Source organism: Podarcis bocagei (genome assembly GCF_964188305.1).
Source record: "Podarcis bocagei genome assembly, chromosome: 1".
Classification (NCBI taxonomy): domain Eukaryota; kingdom Metazoa; phylum Chordata; class Lepidosauria; order Squamata; family Lacertidae; genus Podarcis; species Podarcis bocagei.
In genome coordinates this window covers 90,432,978-90,457,651 of record NC_138125.1, presented here as the reverse complement: position 1 = coordinate 90,457,651, position 24,674 = coordinate 90,432,978, and the positions used below count along the sequence as shown (strand labels likewise).

The following is a 24,674-nucleotide window of genomic DNA, read 5'->3' as shown; positions in this document are numbered from 1 at the left end:
CTCCCTTACCTGTGTTGTGAGCTCTCATTAGAACCCACAGAGTTCTTGCAACATCACACAGAATGCCTGAGATCTCATGAGATTTTGGTGAGATCTTACAGGAACTTGCTGGAAGCTGCTGGGAGAGGCAGTAGGGTGGGTAGAACACTTGCAGGGGCATCACCTCTTGGCATTGCACTGCCTGAGGTGGCTGCCTCATTCTGCCTCATGGGCAAGCCAGCCCTGGCCTCACCTCTGAAAGTAGGGGGAACCAAAGTAGGGACTCCAAGGAGGATCTTCCTTTGTGGACAGGGCAGCTTCATGAGAAAGAACTCCACAATGCACCTGCAGGCATCTTGTGACTCTTTTATCTGCCTGACTTACCAGATTTGGCAAGTAACTTTGTACATAAAATGGCTCAGGTGACAGCATGCTGTTTGGGTCATGGTAGGAGATTGCAGGAATTGTTGAATGCTGTCAGTTGGACTGTGAATTTGAGTGATGACCTTTTTTTGGAAGAGATTATCCGAGGAAGTAGTTCAAAAATTGCAAGAAGTCAGAGAACTCTATTGTTTGCAGCACTTTTGCAAGCAACTGAACTAAGGACTTGGCTGTGGACTTTAGAACAGCAAGAACTTTGAAGCAAAGAACCCTCTCTGGGCTCAGAGAGACAAGACTACTTGTAACATCTGAAAAGAGTGTATTTTTGTATAGTGGTGTGTGTTAGTGTTGGTCTAGTAAAGACAATTCTGCTAAAACGCTGTTTTCAGTAGTGAGTTTAACTCAGCCATAGGCAAACTCGGCCCTCCAGATGTTTTGGGATTACAACTCCCATCAACCCTAGCTAATAGGGCCAGTGGTCAGGGATGATGGGAGTTGTAGTCCCAAAACATCTGGAGGGCCGAGTTTGCCTATGCCTGGTTTAACTACTTGATTGAGCTTCTGCGGCTCATACACCCAATGCCTAAACAAGATTTCCAGCAGAAAAGCATTATCTCTACTTTTAATTCTTTTCAGAACCTTCTTTCTATCTGTGGTACTACCTCAGCCCACACATTTCTTCTCTGGGCTTTTGACCTGATGAACACATACTCAAGGTCTGGATTGGGATACAGTTGCCTACACCTTGGCCCAATCCTGACACTTTCTCATTTTTTCACTCCCCATTTTATATAAGCATGCATTTTCAGGATATTATGATTGAGTAAATGACACTGACAATAGGTTTGCATAGAGGCAAACATTCTCTGAGAAATCAATTGTTGTTTCATACTGGTCAAATTCCTCTTGGATTTACCTAGACTTTTAAAGTCCAATTTGCAATAAGGAATAGCTATTAGTGAGTCTAGTCATAGCCTGTTTATCTCCTCCTCCTGAGGAAATTTGTCCCACCCATTCAGAGCAGAAACAGGCAGCTCTCCTTGCCCATCTGCAACATGAGGGAATTGGGTTGTGAGAAGAAGGGTCTAAACACTTTGCGTTTATTTTGTCCCAGATAACTCTTTCCCCTGTCCTTCACAAGAGCACAGTAGCTGTCATGCTCAGCTGTAAATGACATATTGCGTTTACTATCTATGTTCTGAGTTGGCATAGAAAATATATATAAAACAGTGCTCTATTGATTCTCATAGGTGCAGTAGTGTCCTTTGGTATGTGTATAAGGCTTCATCACACATACTGATTAAAGGCTGATTATGTCACCTGAAATTACATAGGAAGGTGCTTATTCCAAGTCAGAACATTGGTCAATTTGCTCATTATAGGCCACTGATTGACAGTGGCTCTGAAGGGAATCCCCCCCCCCCCACCATCTTAGGTCAGGGACTGAACCTGAGACTTTAGCATACAAAACATATACTGCCATTGTACTTGACTACAACCCTTCTCCAGCCACTGTAATGGACTCGTTGTAATATACCATAGCACACCATCCAAAAACAGCTGTATGTTTCTGGATAGGGGCCTGTAAGAGCCTTACCTCTTACTATGTATTTGGACATGCATCTGATCCCTGTAGTATGCCCCAAAGATTCCATCTATCTGCAAGACTAGTTGCATAAATAGATTGTACATTCAATGTGCCGTGGACCTGTGGCTTATTCATAGTGAAGAATGCTTATCTAATACGAAGAAAATAGAGCACATGTACCACATCCCCCAAATCAATTTCTTTGGTGCATTTCAGTTCTTTGGGAGTCTCCAAAGGAGATACACAATGTTGCCAGCTGGCAGTGCCCCAAATAATATTCAAATATAGTCTATGCAGCTGGCCTACAAACAAAAAATCACAAAAGACAGATGTGAAGATTAGTTGTTTGCAGATCATCACTAGTGCCGGCTAAGATGTGACTCACCTGTCTCAGTCATTCTTTACATCAAAGGAGTTTTCATAGGACTTTTCTTTTGAAAAGCATGTAAGAATTGATTGTGCATACAAAGACCCATACAAATTTCCCTCTCGTGCTGTTTTGAAGGATGGTCCAACCTTCTGGAGAAATTTTGAGTTTCCATCCTCATTACACTGATGGAAATGGAGGTCTTCACTAGATTAAAGAGCCTTCCTTCAGTAAAGGGACAACTTCTGCCAGTGGAAGACTAGAAGTGGATATAACCCAATTATTGTAAAAAATAATAAAGAGTGGTGAGTGTGTGAATACAATTTCATGAAGTCCACAGTTACAGCTCCCAACCAGCAAATGTTAGCACGTGTTCAAGACAATGGCACGACCTACTCATGGCTAATGTAAGGACACAAGAAGATCTTTGCTGGGTCAAAGTCAGGAGGTCCTTCCTGCTAGTCAAACAACCTGTTTCTAATGATGGCCAGCATACATGTAGGGGATGAAGGCAACATTCCCTCTCTGGTTGCTTATTCCCAAGCAACTAGTATTGCCTCTGACTGTTGCATTTCCATTTAGCTACTATAACTAACAGTGAATCTTATTGATTTCATAAGTACATAGGCATGACTGATTTGTTCTGGGCCGATCCGTTTCCTAGGGTAAGGATATAAGAGCAGGGAAATTTTGGGGGTGGGGAGAGAACGCTTGCATTTCCTGGCAGTCTTTGTGAACAGCCTATATGTTATCCTTGGTCTTAACTTGGGACAGATCCATTTCTAGCGCCTTATAAATTTTAACTGGGTGTGGATGGAAAGATGCCCTTTTGGGAACGCAGATTCAAAGTTCCTCAGTTCCTCAGTTCCCATGGAAACTGGCTTGGGAATGATTGATGAGGCCACGATATGAAGGGGAGAATCATAGATCCACCTACAGTATTTTCATGCTTTTCCTCCTCAACTCCAGGGTGTGTTTCAAATAGGTAGATACTGACATTAAGACTATGCTGACCTCCAAACAATGGTTCTCCCCATAAAGACCCAGGCATATCTTAGAACAGGCCTGTCCAACCAGTTAATCGCGATCTACTGGTCGATCGCGGGCTGTTCCTGGTGGATCCTGGTTGATTGTGTGATCTCCACTGATCGACGACCCCCCAAGCTCAACAACTTTGGTCAATCCAACGAGTAGATCACTGCCAGTTTATTTATAGTGGGAGTAGATCACAGTCTCTTGGAAGCTGGACACCCCTGTCTTAGAACATTCAGGCAACAACATCCCCATGCCATATTTTGCTTTATAGCAACAGAGCAGATATTTCACTGCTCTACCCATTTTATAGACCGGGGGGAAATGAGGCTGAGGCACTGTCCAAAGCCTCTGGTGAATCCATCAGTAAAGTTGTGTTGTTCCTTTTCATTCTTGGTAGGGCTGCTGCTATTTGAGATGGCACTTTAGCAAGATAGCTTGCAGGTGAAGCTTTACTAATCACAGAGATTCAATGACAGAGAAGTGTCACCTGCTGCATTTCTGCTTGTGTCATAAGCACAAGATCCCTACAAGATTTTTTTTTTTTGGGATTTGGAGCCAATCTCCCGAGTCCCATTCAAGTAGTGTGTTCATTGCACAACGTTGGGTTGTGCGTCAAGATTGGGGGAGGGAGTGTACAAAGACAAGGTACAGCAACTATCATTTTTATTTATGACTCTAAGTTGATTCCAAGTGAAATTCCAGCCCAGTAGAAAAATGCAGAGAATTGAGAGCATCTTTGACTTAATGGACGTCTTACATTTCACTCTTCCCCTATCTGATATAGGATTGTCACAGGCAAGCCTTAATGGATTTTCCATTCTGTGAATTTTATCTCTCTTCTCTTTCCTTCTTGCTTTCCTTCCTTCACCATGGCTGTAAGATGCTTTATTTATGAATGCCTGAGTTCATAAATGTCAGCATTTCCGTTGCAGTGCTCCAGGATGTTGGCTCTCGCCTCTGCCTGTGGAATCAATTCTGCCTTATCGGATTCATCTCATACACGGACTCTGTGACCGAGAGACATTGGATCCGGCAGTGGTACTTCATCTGCATCAACAATTGCTTATCTCTTTGGGTAATCTCTGAAGGAGTCTTCTCTGCAGCGGAATGGCTTATTTAATTATTAGTATGATTAGGATCTTATATTGGGGGAGGGGGTGTCTGTGCGTGTGCAGATATTTATGTTTCAGGAGTGTCTTTCAGAGCCTGTGAAGAATCTAAAAAGCATCTATGGTGGGAGAAAATAAGTTTTAAGATGATATGCTCAAAAGTGCAGCCTGAACTTTGCACTGGATTGCCCTAGTGGTAAAATGCTGTGATTAGTTTCTGATTATATAAGTTCTACCCAGTGCTGTTTTGGAAAGTGTGGAGGGGGGACCTGTAGCCCACCCAGCAGGTCTCTCCATCCACACACACCCTGGCACTATTCCCATTGCGTACACACACACACACACACACACACACACACACACACACACACACACTCCCTCAGGTCATACTCCTCCTCACCCCTTGACTCTGAACAAGGATGGGTCATTTTTCTCCCTTGTCACAGCATGCTGGGCAGGGAGGTATAAATCTCTGTGCCCAGGGTGCCATGATGGAAGTGAACATCACTGCCTCTTCACCTGATCTGCCCCAAGCAGGGATGGAGGAGAGGGTGTGATCAGGGGAGAGAAAGGATGAGGTATGTGTCTAACAATGGCAAGTGTGTAGGATTATGCCAAGTGTCTTTGTGTGTCTGTATACAAATGAGTGAAAGATGCAAATTAAATGCAGCTCTCACGGTTTGGACACATTTGCACAGTTCTGAACCATTTGCTTGCCTTGGTTGTAGCCATTAATTGGATGGCTTGTGCCTCCATTCTCTGTAACCCTAAACCACTGTGCCCATCACAAGAGGCAGAAATTAACAGATGGAACTCATTGCCCCCCCCCCCCAATTCTCACCATCACTGCATCTCCATACTAGGGAAAGCGGTGTCCTTTCAATTTCTGCCTGTTGGATAGCTGTGAAAAATACAGAAGTGGTTCTGCAAAAGAACAAACAGACAAGATGTCAGTTATACCCTGTTAAATTAATGTTTAAAATCAGGGCACTAAAGCCCATCCCAGGCTTAATCACTTATATTCTTTGTTTACTTTTGCTGAGATAAGAAATGTAGATAGTGATATTTCTTTCAGAGATGAATCAGTATGAAAATATTTTCCCCCTCATGTTGCATATGTGTCATCGTGATTCAAGTCTTCAGAATCCCTCTTTCCTCATCTCCTGTTGCTGAAGCATTGCCAATTTTCAATGTGATGTTTCCCAGAAAAAGGCTCAGAGAATACTGGTTTTTCCCAGATGGCCTGTCTCCCTTTTTATACTTTTTCTTTCTGTATATTCAGAAGGAATAAAAGTTTACAGTCATGAGATTTCATAGATCCTGTGCTTTGTGATTGTGAGATTATCTCAAATCACTTGCTCCCAAGATGGCCTGGCTGGGACTATTTCAAAAATCCTCATCTTTTTATGTTATTCCCTATATACTCAGTAGGATAAGAGAGCTCTCTGGGATGAATAACTACAGTGGAGCTATAGTTTAACCCCCCCCCCCATAACTAGCATTCCCAGCACTATATCTCCCAGGATTCCTTTTTGGAGGGTGGGTGGCAGCATGATTTAAATATGCTTTGGATGTATGGGGTGTACTCAGTCTGCCCACCTCTCTTATCCCCTCTCCTGTTACCAAGCATGCACAAAAGTTACCTTAAATCTCTGGTTCAGGCTTCCTGGTCTTTGACTTGAATTCTTGACCCAGACCCATTATTACTATTAGTTCTGTTTCCTGGTGGGATTCATTAACTTTTTGCCTTTGCTCCAGCACATCTCTGGTCATGACCCTTGGATTTCTCTTGGATTTCTCCTCTGAAACCTTTTAGGTGCATTCCGTAGATGTCAACTCACTGGGGCCAAGAGCACCCACAAAATTCCCCATAAAGGGGCTGGGCACCCACAAATTTCAGGGCCAGGGCCATGCACACTGCATGGCACCCATGGCCCATGGCACCCACAGTTGTGGGGCCAAGCTGGCACTCTTGCTCAGGACTTTATAATAGGGACACTTTTTCTACTAGACTGCATACATTTTATGCTAGTTTTTAACTGTCTTGAGTTTCCCCAAATAATCCTGTGTATTGCTATCTGGTACTGGAGCTGAAGATGGCCAGTTAAGAGATCCTAGCCTCTTCTCACATAACTTTTCTGAGATGAGAGAATGACTGCTAAACCTTTACAAGTTTGTAGTGTAACAATGCCCCAATATTTTCAGTTGGGTGTGCTACACCTTTACAGCAACTTGCCAGTCTGCTGAGGTGGTGTAAGGACAATGTGTAATTCAGGCTAGGGGCTGAACTCTATGTTACAGTAAATGAGTAGATGCAGCTGAAATGGGAAAACTGCACACATATACTCCAATAGCATGCTGGCCAATCCATAGCCCTCCTGAGGTTGTTAGATTTCCAATTCCCAACTGCCCCCAGCCAGCAGGGACAATGGTTAGAGAGGACAGGTGCTGCAGTCCAAAAATCTCTGGGGAGCTGCAGCTTTTCACTCCTGCAGTAGAACTTAACTCATGTCATGAGGTCACCCATTATTTTCACCTCCATTCCGTATCATTGGCTATTACATCACACTGCTGCTCAGTGAGTTCCGCATACTCAAGAGGACATTGGGCTAGTATTTCTTAATCAGCAGAATCCCTTTTCCCATGTCAAATTGCTTTTAAACTTAAGGAGGACCTCCCAAAGTAGATAGTGGTGTGGCATTAGGGAATTTGCCGCTCAAAGGAAGGAAAGCCAAATGTCCCTGTGGTCACACCCAAGTTAGGTTCTTCTAGATGTTGCAGAGAGGGAAATGAGAACTCAATGTACATTCAGGGATGCTCGAGGAATAAGATTTCTTTGAATCATTTCTGTGAACCAACCGAATCTGTACCTTCTAGGCTAAGGTAAGCATCAAGACAAAATTTATCCTTCAGATTTTAAACTTTTTTCAAATTTTGCAATACAACTCCTGGCTCAGAAAAAGCATACCAAAAATACATTATAAATTGTTATTTTTAGAATAAATGATTTTTAGATAAAATACATCAAAGTTAACTGTGTATTTAAACAGTGTTTTGTGAAAAGATACTGTGTTTGTTTATTTAAAACGCATTTCTGAGCCTCTTAATACTCAAAACCCTCTATAAATAGTATAAATCTTCAGCCAAGGCAGAAAATGTATGTCACCTCAGTTTTGTGATAAAGTAAGTATTTAAATTCATATGTAAATTCAAATGTGCACCCAGAGTTGTTTTAAAACTGTGTTAATGTAGAAATGGAATGGAAAGGATTTATGGCCCTTTCCTGCTCTCCGATTCTATCATTCTATGTATGAATTTATGCAAAATTGACAAGGGCCAGAAATAATCTCATCCACCCAACCCTATGTGCAGCTACAATTTTCAAGCATTCAGTGCACATTTAGCGTAACCTCCAGCTTCGCCCTAATCCTGTGGACCAAGTTAAGTCATAAGGATTTCCACCTGCTGAAGATCCATCCCGATGAAAGCAATCATCAGACGATATTCTCCTAAAGTGAAGTAGCTCTAGAGATGGCCATGAGGCTCAGAATAGAACAGAGAGAAGCAGCTTGCTAGGTGTGTCGCTACTGCATACTGGGAGGCAGAGCGGCGAGGCAGCAGGGAGATTAGCACAGTAGAGCAGGAGTACTGATTAGCTCCGCCAGTATGTTTGCACCACGCTGACCTCCATGCCACCTCATCTCTCACTCTCTGGTTGAGCAACAGTGACCACCTGCTAGGAAGCTAGTGTAGTAGTGGCTCCATCCCACCAAGAGAGCCACTTCTGGGAGTAGGTCTAACAAGGGAAGTCTGTGGCAAAAGCCCTCCCACTACCCTAATATTCATTTTCACAGAGCCCAGAGGCAGGTAGCTTCCTGTTTTACTTGTCCCCCCCCCCCCCCAGTTAGGTCATCGTATTTAATTTCTTGTTTTCCTTGCTTGGGCTAACAGAGTTTTGTGTTTCTGGTCTTAATTATTCCTCTTATTCCCCATATGTCATCATCAGTGCTAGAAGGGTTTTAAAACACATCTGTTAATAGCGGTTGTGGGTGGAAACACAACAGAGTGGCTAAGCTCAAGGTGTTACATGATCAGCTTTCTCCTATGTGTCGTTGATAGAGGAGCTACCTTCCAGCTTCTGCATTCTTCCAGGTCTGATTGCTGGAAGTGAGAATCGGCTGAGATTCCTGGGCCTAATTAAAGCTTATCCAAATTTAGAGTCCACAAACAACCATCCTTTTCAAATCGCTCATCATTTGCTTTGCTACTTAGCTACACACACAGAGAGAATAATAAATAATAAAATTTTATTTATAACCCCACCCCCCTCTCCCCAGCCAAAGCCGGGCTCAGGGCGGCTAACAACAATAAAAACAGCACAGTTTACATAAAATCACAATCAATTAATTAAAATACATTCTAAAATCAATTCAGAATCAAATTAATAGCAACCATTGGGCTAGAGTTCTATGAAAATTACAGAAGGAGAGAGGGGGTCAGACTGTTCCTTGGCCAAAGGCCTGGTGGAACAGCTCTGTCTTGCAGGCCCTGCGGAAAGATGTCAAGCCACTCAGGGCCCTAGTCTCTTGTGACAGAGAATTCCACCAGATCGGGGCCACGGCCAAAAAAGCCAGCCTAACCTACCTGTGGCCCGGGATCTCCAAGATGTTTTTATTTTCAGACCATAAGGTCCTCCGTGGGACATACCAGGAGAGGCAGTCCCGTAGGTATGAGGGTCCTAGGCTGTATAAGGCTTTAAAGATTAAAACCAGCACCTTAAACCTGATCATGTACTTCACCGGGAGCCAGTGCAGCTGGTATAGCGCCGGGTGATTTCTCAAGATCAATACATTAACCAATATTCCATTAACCAATCTTCTTCTTTGGCGATCACTCGTAGCCGAGTCAGATTGTCTTCCATAAATCCGGTTTTAACAATGAGTCCGTAAGTGACTGCGGAGGCCAATTCTGGATCCACACGTCCTTCCACAGTGGGGACATTGGTTTCTGGGCAGGAGTTGATCACGGTGTGGATTTGCCAAGTGTGCCTTCCTCTTAGCACGTTTCTCCCTTGCGTCCTGAGTTCAAGTGTCTTCAAAGCCCATGGCACCTTTGGTAAAGGCTGTTCTCCAACTGGAGGGCTCACAGGCCAGTGTTTCCCAGTTGTCAGTGTTTATACTACCTTTTTTTACACTCGTTTCAGGAAGGATTAGACATGAAGGATAAGGCTATCAATGGGTACTAGGCACAATGGCTAAATTAAACCTCCAACATCAGAAGTGCTTTGTCTCTGAGGCCACATCTAAACTATACATTTAAAGCAGTGTCACACTATTTTAAACAGTCACAGACTTCTTCCAAAGAATGCCAAGAACTGTAGTTTGTTAAAGGTGCTGAGATTTGTTAGGAGACCACAGTAACCCTCTCAGAGCTACAATTCTCTGCGGGGTTTAGCAGTCAATCCGTTTTCCCAGGCAACTCTGGGAATTGCTGATTACATGAAAACATCTGATTACAGTGCTCCAAATACTGTACATCTGTAAAGTGGCCTAAATTAAGCAACTGGTATAATAGCACCTGGTCCTAGCTAGTACCACTGACTCCAGATCTGCATTAGAAATGCACAGCCATAACTCCCTGCCCTTTCTGCTTTTCTCCTCTCCTCCACAATAAAACAAAGTTCTGTTGAAGTCCGATTAGGGAGACTCCACTGCACAAACTGTAATTTACAGAATATATATATGAGAAACCCTTGCCAAGACTTTTATGGGTACCACTTTAGATGATCGAGCCAATGCAGTATTTGTTCAGTCAAGGACATTAAATTCTGCTGAACAAATGGGTGGATTGTTAGTGGAGTCTGATGTATTCCAGGGAATGAGAAGCTATAATATTGTTCACTTAAACAGAGGGGAGAAAACCATTTAGTCTGTATTTCTTGATTTGTTTTAAAAAAGGAATATTGTAGATATGGGGGATTCTCAACCACACTCATCCAAAAGAGGTACACCCAACAGTCTAAGGGCCAAACCAGCAATGACATTAATATTATACATAATATGCCTGTCTTTCATTTGAAATCTGTATTGCTTGAAAAGCAGCAATTAAAAGACAGAAGAATTTCAGCCACCACAAGGGGTATAGGAAATGCATGCTGAGCTTTAAATGGTCCCACCCACAGCAGCTTTGCTGCAGTCACTGGGGTAAATGGGATGAGGGACACGAAAATCTACAATTAAATCCCTATTTATAACAAAAATTGTACTTAAATATTTTATCATAAAAATATGCATTTAAAAACTCATTTTGTTCCATTTCTGTATCACAAAATCCAGAGAATCTGAAGGGTAATTAAGTTCTAATCCACATATTTGTCCCATATTTGTCCTATTTCCCAAGCACTACTGCTTTCATAGGAGGTTAAGCATTGAGACATACTTTCTCTTCATTATTACTTTTGGTCACAGTCCATAGAGAAGGAGGATGGTTTGCAGTATCAGCAGCCCAGCAATTTGAGCATAGCCAAGGGGCCTGCTGGGAAGTTCTGCATCTTGCTTAAGGGCACTGGGTTCACTTGGGATACCAGAAATTCAGCTGTCCAAAGGCACACACCCCTCCTGTTGATACTAGTATGAGGACAGCTGAGAGAATGCTGGCAGCAACATTGACAGTGGAGGAAGACATGTTTCTTGTTGTAGCTCCCCAAAAGAGTTTCCGGCACCCTATCAAAATGAGGTGGGTGGGATTTCTGCTACCATTGTCTTCCAGCAAGCAGTCTCCTTGTGATGCAGCTTGATGCAAATGTTGATGGAATAGACTGATGCCTGTCGCTGCTCTATTTTGCACTTAACTGGTGCTATGCATCCATAGCTCACACTGTTTGGGTTTCTTGTGGTCCACTTGAGTTATTCTCTAACTAGGCAGCCCCGACTCTCTGTCTCTGTATCTCCTGCTCTCTCTTATTTGCAATTTGTTAACGTTTCTGCTAGGTGTTTTTTCTTTCTTTCTAGAATTCCGAGGTTTCAGAGTATCAAGGCTCCTTCCACACCATTGGAAGGTGGGACAGTTAGGCATGCTGTTCTTGTGCATTGCCTATCAAAACAATTACCTGTCAGCTCAGAACATGACTGTCCTCCAGTCAGGTGTGCTGGATATATGGGGTGCAAGGGACTTCAGCCCCTTCAATATTTTGAGGTGGGGGTGGAGCCCACCAATATTGAGAGGGCTGCTATCCTCTGCTGCATCGGGTGAGTGCCATTGTGCTGGGTGGGAGGCTTGGAGAGCTTCCCAGTAGGTGTGGCCCAACGGGGGATGGGGTGTTGCACATGTGATGCACACATGACAGCCCCCCCCAATGTGGGGCCCACCTTAGCTTGCCTGCATCTAGTAGCCCCAAAACAAGCATATTAGAAATAGTGATGGTGGTGAGAAGACTTCAGAAGAGACCATGGAGAGGAGCAGAAAAGACTGCAAAGTCACATCATATAGAGAGAGCATGCCTGCTGGCATGAATGAAAATAACCATGAATCTTGGGGGGGGGGGAGTGGAATAAAAAGAAGTAGTAGGAACAGTTTGATAAGCTGGCTGGAAAAATAAATGCAAAAATACCATTATAAGGCTACGCCGTCTGATTGTACCCTCTCTCTCATAGATGCTATTTTCAATACAGCTTGTATTATCTGACTAAAACTGGATGTTCTATTTTCTGATATGCATAATGGAATTTGTGGGTTTGTTTTGCAAATGAAAGAACTCAGTGCTTGCTATGAATATATTTCAATTTGTGTAGGCAGCTCTGGGCAGCTTATGATTTGCATGGAACATAATGAAACACACATAAATAACATCAACCAACTTCACCTTCTATCCAGTTGACTTTGTATCAACACATCTCAAGGTGTTTTACAGAGTGTTCAAGCACTTTGTCAACAGTCTTCAGAGCAGCTGTGATGGCGGGGAAGAAAAAGTGAAGTTAATTGAATTTAACAACAGTCAAACTCCTGGAATACTGAATATCAAATTCCAGAATGTAGAGGTCCAATTAACTATTTTGTGCTCAGTATGTTTCTGTGGAAACATGTAAGGACAGTGCTGGACTGATTAAAAAGACCTAATTTGAACCAGTAGTTAGTGTCTAGACAAAGCTCATGATCTCCACTCATTCACCTGCTATTCCATCTAAGTGTATCTTCCCAGGACTGGTTCATACTTTGCCCAATAAGACAAGTTTTACATGCTGTTGGTGAGAGCTTTTTTCAAGGCTGAGCTGTAGTTGGCTATTGGACATGAGCCAGAAGCCAAGTTAGGAAATCAGAGCCAAGGGTCAGGACCAAAAGCTCAAGCTAGGAGCCAGAGTCACAGACCAAGGCCAGGAATCAGGACCAAGGAACCAAGGTTGGGAGGAATGCACAGAAGCTTATGAGAGCCAGGATGATGTCTTGCTCAGGCAATCCTAGCCTAAGCAGAAACCCTTTTATAGCCCTCCCTGTCCAGGAGAGTCCAGTGGATAGGAAAACAACCCAAAGCTGGAGCTTGCTTCACTGCCAAGCTGCAGGTTCCAAGCTGCAGGTCTGATAGTTTATCAGATGGATCCACTGTACACAGAAGCAAAGCCAGCTGTTCTCACTCCAGGGGCTCCTAACAGCCATCATGCATACAACCACTAGTATGAACCAGGGTCTACATAAGAAGGCACCATTCATGGGACTGCCTGCTCCTCATTTTCTCTAGTACAATTTCTTGTTCATGCTAGAGCAGTGGTGGGGAACTTTCAGCCCAAACGCCCAATTAGGTCTGGCATGGGTCCCAAAGCTGTTCCCCGGAAACCACAACTACCTGCTCCGCAATCCAACTTTTGTTTCCTATCATTGCAAGGATTTCCACTTGAGAAATAGAACCTTCCCCCTCTCCTAAACACCCTCCCAATATCTGCTCAGGAGGCTTAAAGGAACCCCTGGAACAGATTTAAGTGGTGCAGAGGGAGAGGACAGGGGGAAGTTGCATTGCACAGGTGGAAATGTATGTGCTGATGGGATGTATTAGTTGGATATCACCCTTGATATTATATAGGGCATAAGCTGAGGAACAGGTATAGGTGTGATTACAAACTAGCAGCTGTAATAGCTAGAGGCTCCACCCATGGCAGGGGAGAGCATTCGAGTTCACAACTTACTTTTGCACCTCACTGATTATGCAACCTACACGTTTGGCCAAAAGTATGAAGCCGACCCTTTTAGGAAGTTCTAATTCCCAATCCAGAATAGGTTTTTGTGAGTCCCCACAGAGCAGGAACTGTACTATCACCCGAATTCTACTTTAGAGACCTGCTTCCAAGCATGTAATTTAAAGACCCATGCTTAAAGACCCTGTGTAACAAAAATTGTCTGGAAACCTGCGGTTACAAATGCATGAATTAAGGTGCCACAACTCCATATATGTCCACATTCATAAAAACAACAAAATCCTAAATTCTAACTGCAGAAGAGGGAATTAATATGACTTAATTATAAGGGGGCAAGGTTGAGGGATTCAGCAGGATACCGTTTGAGTTATCTAGTATCTCCTTTATTCCTCATTTGTTGTATTCCACAGTCATCAGCAAGATGGTTTTCTTCTTGATAAGAATTAACTGCTGCTTGCAATGGTTTGTATAGGTCATCTTGATAAATTGGCCAATGTGAGGAAGTAGCAAAGTTAACTCTCCCAGATAAAAATAGCTCTGAACTCCTTATCCTCTGTTATTGCTGATGCCTTTCCTTTTCCTCTGATGCAATCAAATCAACATTGCATGAAAAATCTAAAAATAAAGTCCCTTTTATATAAAAATTAAGTGTGAGATGCTCATGGTCCCTTAGCAACCTGCTAAAAGATAACCAGAGACTCTTGTTATCAGCAAAAAAGAAATTCCACATCAATGTGGTAGAAGCACAAAGTTATAAACAACTCAACTTACTCTCCATTAAGTATGAAGTATTGCATCTTCAATCTACCATTATTCAGCAGGCACAAGTCTTATCTGGCATGCAGTACATGAGTGTCACAGAGCACATGAGACACCAGTTGTTGGCAACCAGTGACCATAGTTAAGAAGCTCAACCACCTCTCTGTCTTTTACACTGTCATGGAAGGCACAGAGGATGCACACCAAGCAGGCAGCTAAACAAAAGCTTTATTGTGCCCTTATATAAGAACAGAACTGCTCAAGAAACCTCTGACTCAACTTGTACAACTATGTCCACTGCCACTATAGAGAATAACATGATCCACACACAACTCCAATTTCTTTGGACAATTTTACAGTAAAACTCACAGGATTATTTTGGAGAAGGTTTCTTCCTCTCAGCCTAACCCACCTGGCAGGGTTATTGTATGGCTAAATGTCACCTTGAACTCCTTAGAGGAAGGCCTGCATTCAAATTAGATATTATATTTTAAGGCATGAACTGCAAACTGCAATAGGGGCACAAACATGATTCTCCCCATTGGAGAAATCATTTAATTTCCCCACGGTTTGTTTCTAATGGATCAACTTATGCGAGGATCAATTTACCTGACTAAGAGAAGAAACATATCCCTTAAATTGACAAAGGCATATTTTGTTTAACAGAGCACTGGGAATGAGTAAATGGTTGTTGACCTTCTCTGTATCCTAATACCACCAAAGTGAGTCCTCTGTTGAGTTTCAAGAAAGAAGGAATGATTCTAGGAATGAAAACATCTCAGAATTCTTGGCAGAAAAGAAACTCTTGTGTATCTATGGGAAGCCAATGGGAATGCAACAAACCACATCATCATGGAGCATATTTACTTAGTATTTGTATTGTTACACTCACTCCATTTCTCAGAGCGGCGGGCAGTTCCAGGGGGTCCAGCACTTATCCAAGTTTTGGGTTTTTTTTGAAGATGATAACTGGAGCCTCATGGTGTTTTGTAATGTTTGTGTTTCTTGTCAGTTATACATATTGATGAGCATAGGTGGAGACACAACTCGAAACATTGCAATGCCAAATAAACTGCAACTGCATTTGATCTCCAGAGAAGTCTAATGTTAGCTTACAGAGCTCCAAATGCTCAGCTTTGTCTCTCTCCAGAAACTGCAGTCAGTCTTCCCCCAAATGCTTCTATTGCTTCAACGTGGGTGGTGCTGTGGGTTAAATCACAGAGCTTAGGACTTGCCGATCAGAAGGTCGGCGGTTCAAATCCCCGTGACGGGGTGAGCTCCCGTTGCTTGGTCCCTGCTCCTGCCAACCTAGCAGTTCGAAAGCACCTCAAAGTGCAAGTAGATACTGCTCCGGCGGGAAGGTAAACGGCGTTTCCGTGCACTGCTTTGGTTCGCCAGAAGCAGCTTAGTCATGCTGGCCACATGACCCGGAAGCTGTACGCTGGCTCCCTTGGCCAGTAAAGCGAGATGAGCGCCGCAACCCCAGAATCGGTCACGACTGGACCTAATGGTCAGGGGTCCCTTTACCTTTTACTCAACTTGCCTCTCCCTTGGACAGGAGAGAGAGGAGAAAAAGGATGAGTCATCTTCACCAACCTTCTTCTAGCCTAGGGCCATTAGTATAATTTCCCTAACAGAAGATGTGCCAGAAGGGACTATCAAAGTCATTCTGGCTTCATTAAGCCACTTTTGTCCAAATCTACATTTTATACAACATAAAATAGCTCCTATTCTTCTCTCCTTCATCTGTGGTGCTGGACCAATCCATAGGATTCTGTATACAAATGAAGCATGCAAAGCACAAGACTTTCAACGAGCAATTGCTGAAAGTTTATTAAAGGTGCTCTTTTAATATCCTCACTTAATGAACATTGCTTAAGAAGATGTCTATTGGCAGAAAACATGTTAGGATATGTTTGAAGCTCCACTTCAATACAATAAAATTGAAACATCATTTGCACAATATTTTAAGACAACAGTACATATTAGTTTTAGAAAGTTCGAATTCATGAGGTTAGGTATACCGTTGCCAATGGCTATTAGGCAAGGCAAATGAAGACATGGAGACTCATACTAAGACAGAGTCTCCTAAAACCTGAAAACTGCTGAAAGACAATCACACTCTACAGGAAACTCAACTTGGAAAGATTGGATGGAGGGGAAATATTGTTCATCATCCTAATTGTCCCTATGACTATTAACCTGATTTTGGCAAAATAAGAATTCCTAGATAGTGTCACAGAATGAAGAATGTCTAGCTCACTACAGATAGTGAGCTAGAAGTAGTGATGTGCCTTTTGGGTGACATTTATCCATTTCTCCAAAATAGCATGAGATAAGGGCTGTGTACAGTCACCACCAGCCTCCACACCCAGAAAATGCCAGCCTCACTCTGAATCTGGCCCTGGATCAGTTTTGGGGTAGGCCTAAAGTTTAATTAGCTTTTAAAAAATATATATAAATAAAAAGCAGATTAAACATACAGTTGGGAAGGGTCAAAATGAGGAGGTGCTGCATCTCCACCCCATCCCAACCAAGATCACAGGGGATCTTTCGGGTGCTTTTCTGCAAGCTTCTTCCTTTCAGGGAAGGCACTTGGAAAGAAGCAGCACACAGGGTTGAATTCTCTGCTGAACAGCCCTCTTACAGGATTGAGTCATTGAGTAGAGAATTCAATCCTGCTGGGTGCTGCTTTGCAAGGGCCTTCTTTGCAGGCAAGGAGCTTGCAAAGCAGACCTCTGCAGCATCTCCTTCTTCCTGAACACCCTTCTTTCCCATCCCTCTTCTCACCCTTCCTTCCCATCCTTCCCTCCTTGCCATTTCATGTCCTGGACTGCTCTGAGCAGCTGGATCTGACCAGGGGTGATCCAAGGCTGTTCTCATCTGGCTTGAGTGAAACCTCGATTCCTACAAATCAGCCCTATTTGATTTGGGCTTCAGCTGAATCCAGTGCACAGCCTTCACATAGGACACTACAAATGGCAGGGGTGAGAAATAACTGGTGAAGACCATGCATTTCCTTCTGGCTATTACAGAGAAAGTAGGAATAGGACATAGACCTTAATCTATCCTTCCAGGTTATATCAAGTCCGAAGGCAGAATGGTGGTATTCTGTGGCCATCTCCAATATTTCTAAGGCTGCGGAAAACAAGGAGTGATGTACCACGAGACAGGCCATTATGATGTAGCACTGCAGGCAGAGTCACTCATATGTCATAATTGATGGGTGACTTGTGGGCCCAAGTCAAGCTTATCTTCAATGCAACACCCCAAGCAGATCATCACCAGCTGATCTAGAAAGGCATCTTGCTCCACCTGGAGCAGAAATCTGCCACACAGATGTAAGAGAAGGAGAAGATGTCAAGATTCCGACGATATCACAGACATCGCAGCAAGAAAGGTGGTTGCCGTAAAGGGAAAGGACGTGGGAGGAAGCGAGGCAGGACAAAAAAAGGTGGTCGTGGAGGCAAAAAGAGAACAGGTGATAGTTTAGTACTTATCTTACATTCTGTACTGCAGTATGTATCCGTCTGGAAGGGAATAACATGTTGATGCACATTCCTTTAGAACTCTGCCAATTCTCTTTCAATCCAAGAGATGACTTTATGTCAAATGGTCTTCTGTGAACTAGTAAAGGAGGGGTAAGCCAATTGGGTGCCCTCTGGTACCTCCAGCCCCTATCAACTGCAGTCAGCATGGCTCATGATCTGGGATGATGGGAGTTGTAGTCAGCAGTGGAGCAAGCCGATCGGGCACCTGGGGCGGCATGCATGCCCTGCACCCAGGGACGGGGCCAGCCGCTCACACGGGTGGGGCCAGCTGACTGCTGGGCGGGGTGAGCTGGGGCAGGATGCTCCGCAGGGCCTCTGAGGAGTCTGCCTGCCTCCTCTCACTACAGCGGGCAAACCATTTGCAGGCCCTGCGGTGAGTGCCGCCCGACATTTTGCCACCCCCCTCAGTGGTGACACCCGGGACGACCCGCCTCCACTGCACCCCTTCCTCTGCCCCTGGTTGTAGCCCAACCACTTCTGGAGGAGACCATGTTGGCTACCCTTGCAAGTAGAGCGTTTCAGCTGAAAACAAGAAATGTGTTACATGTGACATATGCACCTTCATAGGGTTAGAATCAAATATTTAGGGAGGAAACAAGGAATAGGTGAAACTTGCTTAGCTCTTCTCCACCCTCTTTCCGCCCACTAGCTTGAAATTCGGTGACTTTTTAAAAAATCTTTGTGCAGACACATCTTTTCGAAAGTCTTATGCAGACACATAATGGGGTTTTGGGGTGTGTGTGTGTGTTAGCTGTGATGTACACCTATGGGGTTTGCAGTGGGAAGCCCCTTGCTGCCTCCTGGAAAAAAAGTTTCTATGTGAAATCTGTGTGTATGTTTGTGTGTGTTAACTGCTTACCATATTAGCCTAACCTTTGAAAAAACCCATGATCGCATCATTTATTAACTGAAACAAACAAACAAACAAACAAACAAACAAGCTGATCATTCCCATCATTAAAGGAGGTTCCATAGTTAATTTTGCTCAGGAGCCAGTGTAGCTTCCTTCTCCTCCTCAGTGTTAGTCACACATGATCTTGCTAGGCTGTCTTAGCTCAGTCTTCCCAAACCTGCTGCATGCAAGTTGTAGCCACCGAAATAACATCAAAATCTGGAAGGCAGCAAGTTTAGCGAAGCTGTTCTAGGGCACCCAGCAACTTCCTCATGCATTGCCTTCTGGGGCTTGGCTACACTCCTACTGCTGCTAAACGTACCCATGTTTTGGGGGCCTGGAGGATAAGATGGTTAGATGTCTAAAAGTGACCCAGCTGGCACCAGCACACAGCGTAATTGTGCAAATCCTGAGGCCCTAGCAGGGCCTGTCATTGGTGACAATGGGCTTGGTGGAGCCTCAACACAGAGGGGAATGTAAGATCTGAACAGCTGGGGTTATTCTTGCCACCATTTTACCTCTTTTAGAATTGCTCGAATGTTTGTTTTGTATGTCATTGATGTACAAAACATGGAGGTGTGATAGAAGTGACTAGAAGAGTGCTTCGTACAAAGGGCTGCTCTTTCCCATGCTCAGCTTGCCCAGGGTGCAGGATTTCAGTGCCTAAAGACATAATGATGCACATATATATCTACTGGTTATGGCACTGTCCATCCCCACAACACAAAGTGACACAATCCATTCTACCAATTTATCTAATTGGTACCCTTGGGCATATAGTTTTGATTCACCAGGAGACACCCACTAATGGTGAAAGAGGGGTGGTGATTTTTGCCATTTCCCCTTCCTTCCTCTAGCCCCTAGAGCCCATAAAAATCTGTTCTGGAGCTTCTCCTCACCATCTAAGTTGCCTCCCCTTCTCCTCCATTAGTAGGGGAGCACTAGGATGAGGTTTTGGATTCCACCACAGGCCTCGGTATATGTCTGCTGAGTTGAGATTGTGCTGGAGGAGTTGTGTGGTGACGACTTTGACATGTTCACTTAAAGGTGTGGTAAATCAGGTTGCTGAGTGTAAAAAAAAATCTAGTTATGACCATAAAAAGAAATCACCAGCAACTATAAATGAAGCACTTGATTTGATAAGTTTTTGATACAGATTTCTCACATCCATGCTCTTTAACTACTTAAATTGTAGTTAAACTATAAGGCTTTCAGTGACAAAACATGCATTTTTGCTAAAATTGCTGTTACCTGTCTCCTGATCATATTATGAAAGGGAGGGAGGGAGGGAGCGAGGAAAGACGGAAGGAAGGAAGGATCACTTTATGAGCATTGAAATATGGATGTTTATTTTATTTATATATTTATATGCTGTCTTTCTGAATTAGGTCCACCCAACGTAGCCAATAAGAGATAAGCATAGAAATAAAATAAAGCCGTCTTTATTTTATTGATTTACATTTTAAAAAAATGCTCCACTTTTCCCCTCCAAGAAAAAGTTATTCAAAGTGGCTTTATCAAAATATAAACAGGAACACAAAAATAAGAATAATTCATCATAAAAAACATGGTTTTCCGGCAAAAAGCAACATCATGGAACAAGGAGACAATAGAGCCAATACCAACAATTAGCCAGTTATATGAAGCAAAAAAACAGATCCGATATATTATTTAAAAAGAAATATATTCTGTTGCCAGCAGAACACAAAAAAGGAGGCTGATTGCCACCTCTTAGGTGGAATGCCCTCGCTTGTGCCACCACCATATGTGCCTCAGAAGGCAGCAACACATGCAAGAAGGGTGCAGCAGATGATCTTAAGGCACATTCACATAGGAAGAGATGGTTCTTTTAGTACCTTGGTCCCAAGCTTTCCAGAGGCCAGAACCAGCATTTTGAATTGCACCCAGAAATGAACTGGCAGCCAGTGCAGTCCAGAAAATATGTTTCCTGTGATCCCAACACTTTGCCCCAGCAGAAGCATCCTGCGCCAACTGATGTTTCCCAGTGGTTTTCAAAGGCAGCCCCACATAAGATGCATGGCAGCAGCCCAATCAAAATGTATATAATGCATGTAGGACCAGGGTGCATTCTGATCATATCAAGACAAGCAGGGGAATTTCAAAATTTTACAAAATGTAAGAAACCAAAAATACATTAAAATCAGGGGTGGGTTTTTTGTTCAATCAGAACTCACTGGAACTCAGTACCAGTACCTCTCGGGTGGGCACCATTGCCATTATAAGAGAACAAGGGAGGCATTCATGTTGAGTTCTGGCACCTCTTTTCCTAGAAAAATAACACTAATTAAAATAAAATATTGCTGGTATCTCCACAGCAATAAAACACCAGCAAAATGGCAGAATGATTAATAAACTAAGTTGAAAGTGACGAGAAGTTGGTTGGTTTTCAAAGCTTTCTTAAATCCTGTTATTGAGAGTGTCATCTTGGGGGAGAGTTCCATAAGGAAGAGGCCACTACTAAGAAGACTCTGCAAATTAACATGGGCTGGATTTTTTCTTTGGAAAAAAAAAAAAGAATGGTGGATCTGGACCATGAATGTACTGATGTTTCTCATTGTTCTTTCTTGCCTTCAAGGCCGTCACCACTACAGGAGGTGTGTGCTATACTAACTGGACCAGTTTGGAACAAAGGAGTCCTAGCAATGCAATCACTGACTGAGCAGAACTGACATCTTTCTCCAAACAAGTCATCAGCGTACAGGGTCAGGAAATGTTAGAAAACGTTTCCAATTAAACCTACCTGGGCTGGAATTTCTGCAGCATCTTTATGTGTTACTTATAAGTCTTTTCCTTATCTTTGTAAGTGATTATAGGAGTCATGTGCCTGCTCTGACCCAGTGGAGCTGTTTTCTGGCGTTTTGACAGATCCATGCCGTAATTAAAGCCCAGTCTCCAAATTTACCTAACTCGCAGTTTCTGAAATAATGCACAAACCAAAACACAACCATCGTTTAAATTTACACTTAGAATTTTGCAATGCAGTTCTGCAGCCAAGTAAAGTGTGTGCATGAAGAATGCATTTATTAGTGAAAATAACATGCAAAGTGTTATTTATGGGAAACTGTTTGTAGAAATGTATATATTAGGCATACAAATTATGGACAAACATGGTTACAATAAGAGATCTTCACACTAAAATGCTGCTGAATTTTCAGGAGAACTGTTTTTAAAAGTTGGCAAACTGTAGTGGAAATGTGAAGAACTGAAGAGTGGGAAAATTAGAAACTGAGAGAAACCAAAACTGGCAGATCCACACATCCCTAAAGCTAACAACCCCGCCTTTCATGTTTTGTTAACATAGTATCAGAACACTTGAGGAGGGCTAGTCTCCCACCGAAAGTTATGAATCTTGAGTTAGTCACAACCACTAGTTTCATTGGTTCCAACAGACAGTCATGACCAATGCTGTATGAGCAAGAGGGGAATCCCAACCCATAAAGCATCTGAGCCCTAGCGGCTTAGGCAGCTATGCAAAGAAAGAGTAATCACTACCCTTTTATTTGTTAATTTGTTCTTTTGAAGCACCATCTAAAACTGCAACAGGAGCACAGTCATGGAGGACGAGGGTCTTGGGGAAGGAGGCATCACTCTGACATTTTGGCCCCTGAGACAAACCTCAAAATGGCAGCTCTCTCTCTGTCAGGGAAGAAGAAGTGAGTAAAGATCTACATCAAGGAAAAGGGAAGCAAGATCTACATTGGCATCTGCTGCCCCTGCAGATCCTGCCACCTGAGGCAGTCGCCTCACCTTGTCTCATGAGTGGGCCAACCATACTCTGAGGAAGAAGGAAATGAGCCTTAGAAGCAAATCATTTGTTGGGGGATGAACTGATATCCTCTTGTGCCTCCAGTGGGCAGGGTAGTGGGTGGTTTCTGGTAGTGGGTGATTTGATCATTATGGACATAGCCACCCAGCTTTATAATGGGAGGCAACCCTGGATTTAATCTTAAGAGGTACCCACAACATTGTGTGAGAAGCATGTGCTGCTGATCTAATTGAGAACAGTGACCACAGTGCTATCAAATTCAACATATATGTAAGTTGGGAATTGCTGAGAAGGTTCAGCATGGTCACATTTCACTTCAAAAGAAGAAACTTCCCCCGTATTGGAAGACTGCTTAAAAAGGAACTTGTAAAGGAAAAGAGCAACTAAAATGATCGACTCCCACATATAGAAAGGTTACAACATTTAGGGCTTTTAAGTTTAGGGGGGAAAGGGGAGAGGAGAACATGCTAGAGGTGTATAAAATGCTTCAGTGTATTGAAAAAGTGGACACAGGTGTTTTTCCACTCTTGCTCATAAAACTAGAACCCAGGGTCATCCAATGAAGTTGAATTTGGGAAGATTCAGGATGGACAAGAAAAAATTAAGCAGTGGAACTAACTCCCACTAGAGGTAGTGATGGCCACCCAAGTGTATGGCTTAAAAAGAGATTTAAAAGGGTCTATCAGTGGCCCCTAGCCATGGTACCCGTTTCTGAAGAACACAATTCAGGAAGTGCTGTTGTGCTCATGTCCCGCTTGTGGGCTTTGTCTTCCCATAGGGATCTAGTTGGCCATTGTGAGAATAGGATGCTGGACTAGATAGGCCTTCAGCCTGAGCAAGCAGCTAGACTGGGTTGACAGTGTTGTGTCCTGATTTGAACTCCATTTCCAGGTTGTTAATGCTCTGCTTAGTACATCATTAAATGGTTAGTAATTAGTAACCTTATCATAATCTCTCTAATACAACGGCCAGCTTGTTTGCGCAAATGTTTCACAACTCTTTTAATCTTAACCATAGCCTCAGCTTTATCAGGGCATTCTATCTTTTTGCTTGTTTGCTTTGTTGTTCTGACTGTAGAAACATCCACCTATTCATGGATTTTCACAAAAGGGACCTGTTTTCAACTTGGTTATTAGACCTCTGCCCCCTTTGAATGCTGAATTCTACCAGTAAAGAGATAGCTTTTCAGTTTTTCTCCTCTTTGCTTTTTAGATTTCCAAATTAGCCTTAAAACAACTACTACATTATCCTCAGAAAGCACTCTAGGAATCAAGAACTGGGAGCATGCATTGTCTGTAGACAACTCAAGAAACGCTCCAGAAAGCATTTTGCATGGGAGCAAGGGAGGGAGAGAGGAAGAGAGAGAGAGAGATTCAACTGAATAATATTAGCCTTATTCAGAACTTATAAACAAGTCCCCCCCCTCCTAACAAAGTCCTGCCCCCTAACAAAAACCCTGGCTATGCCCATGAGATGTTTCAGTCTGCCAATTAAGCCATGTTCTCTGGAGTATTCCTACTGATGTCTATAGGGCTTCATTCAGGAGGTAAACGGTTTGGAGCACTGACGTCCAATACATGCTTTCACAGTTCATTTTTCATATAAAGGTCTTTGCCCATCAGCTGCTTAAGTGGTGAAGGATGGGGCTGAATCTGTTTCCTCCACTCTGTGCAACTCATAAACCATAGTCACGGAATCATTTATGCCACAAGAGCATTGAAGTGGCATTGAGGAAGGCAGGGCAGCTTCAATTCCATCCCTGTCAGGCACACATTTGACTGAATTTTTCAGCGATCTGCTCGCACTTTCCTTGGCATGTGTGGGCCCATTTGGATGCCAGAGATGTTCCCCCCTACTTTCCTATCAATATCACTTCATTAATTACCTACCGTACTCAGCCAAATCCACCAGATGATGGATGACATGGGCAGAGCCTCTCAGAGACTTTGTGCTGGTGGTTGCACATTGCAAACACTGCCGAGCTGATGACAGTCATCGCACAGGCCCATGACTCAGCAATTCCCTTTGTGCGATCTAAATCCAG

At 43.2% G+C, this 24,674-nt stretch overlaps 3 long non-coding RNA genes across 3 annotated transcripts; 1 reads left to right on the top strand and 2 right to left on the bottom strand.

The window, feature by feature from the left end:
- Positions 1-3,996: 3,996 nt before the first annotated feature.
- On the bottom strand, positions 3,997-7,337 carry LOC308588789. The gene is made up of 2 exons (XR_014008891.1): positions 6,103-7,337; positions 3,997-4,578 (listed from the first exon to the last, which is right to left on the bottom strand). It is a non-coding gene; the product is annotated as an uncharacterized lncRNA (long non-coding RNA).
- A 4,880-nt stretch (positions 7,338-12,217) lies between these two features.
- Positions 12,218-15,780, bottom strand: LOC308588825. The gene is made up of 2 exons (XR_014008902.1): positions 14,770-15,780; positions 12,218-12,404 (listed from the first exon to the last, which is right to left on the bottom strand). It is a non-coding gene; the product is annotated as an uncharacterized lncRNA (long non-coding RNA).
- A 1,880-nt stretch (positions 15,781-17,660) lies between these two features.
- LOC308597637 lies at positions 17,661-21,615 on the top strand. Its single transcript, XR_014013091.1, has 2 exons — positions 17,661-17,881; positions 21,440-21,615. It is a non-coding gene; the product is annotated as an uncharacterized lncRNA (long non-coding RNA).
- Positions 21,616-24,674: the final 3,059 nt, after the last annotated feature.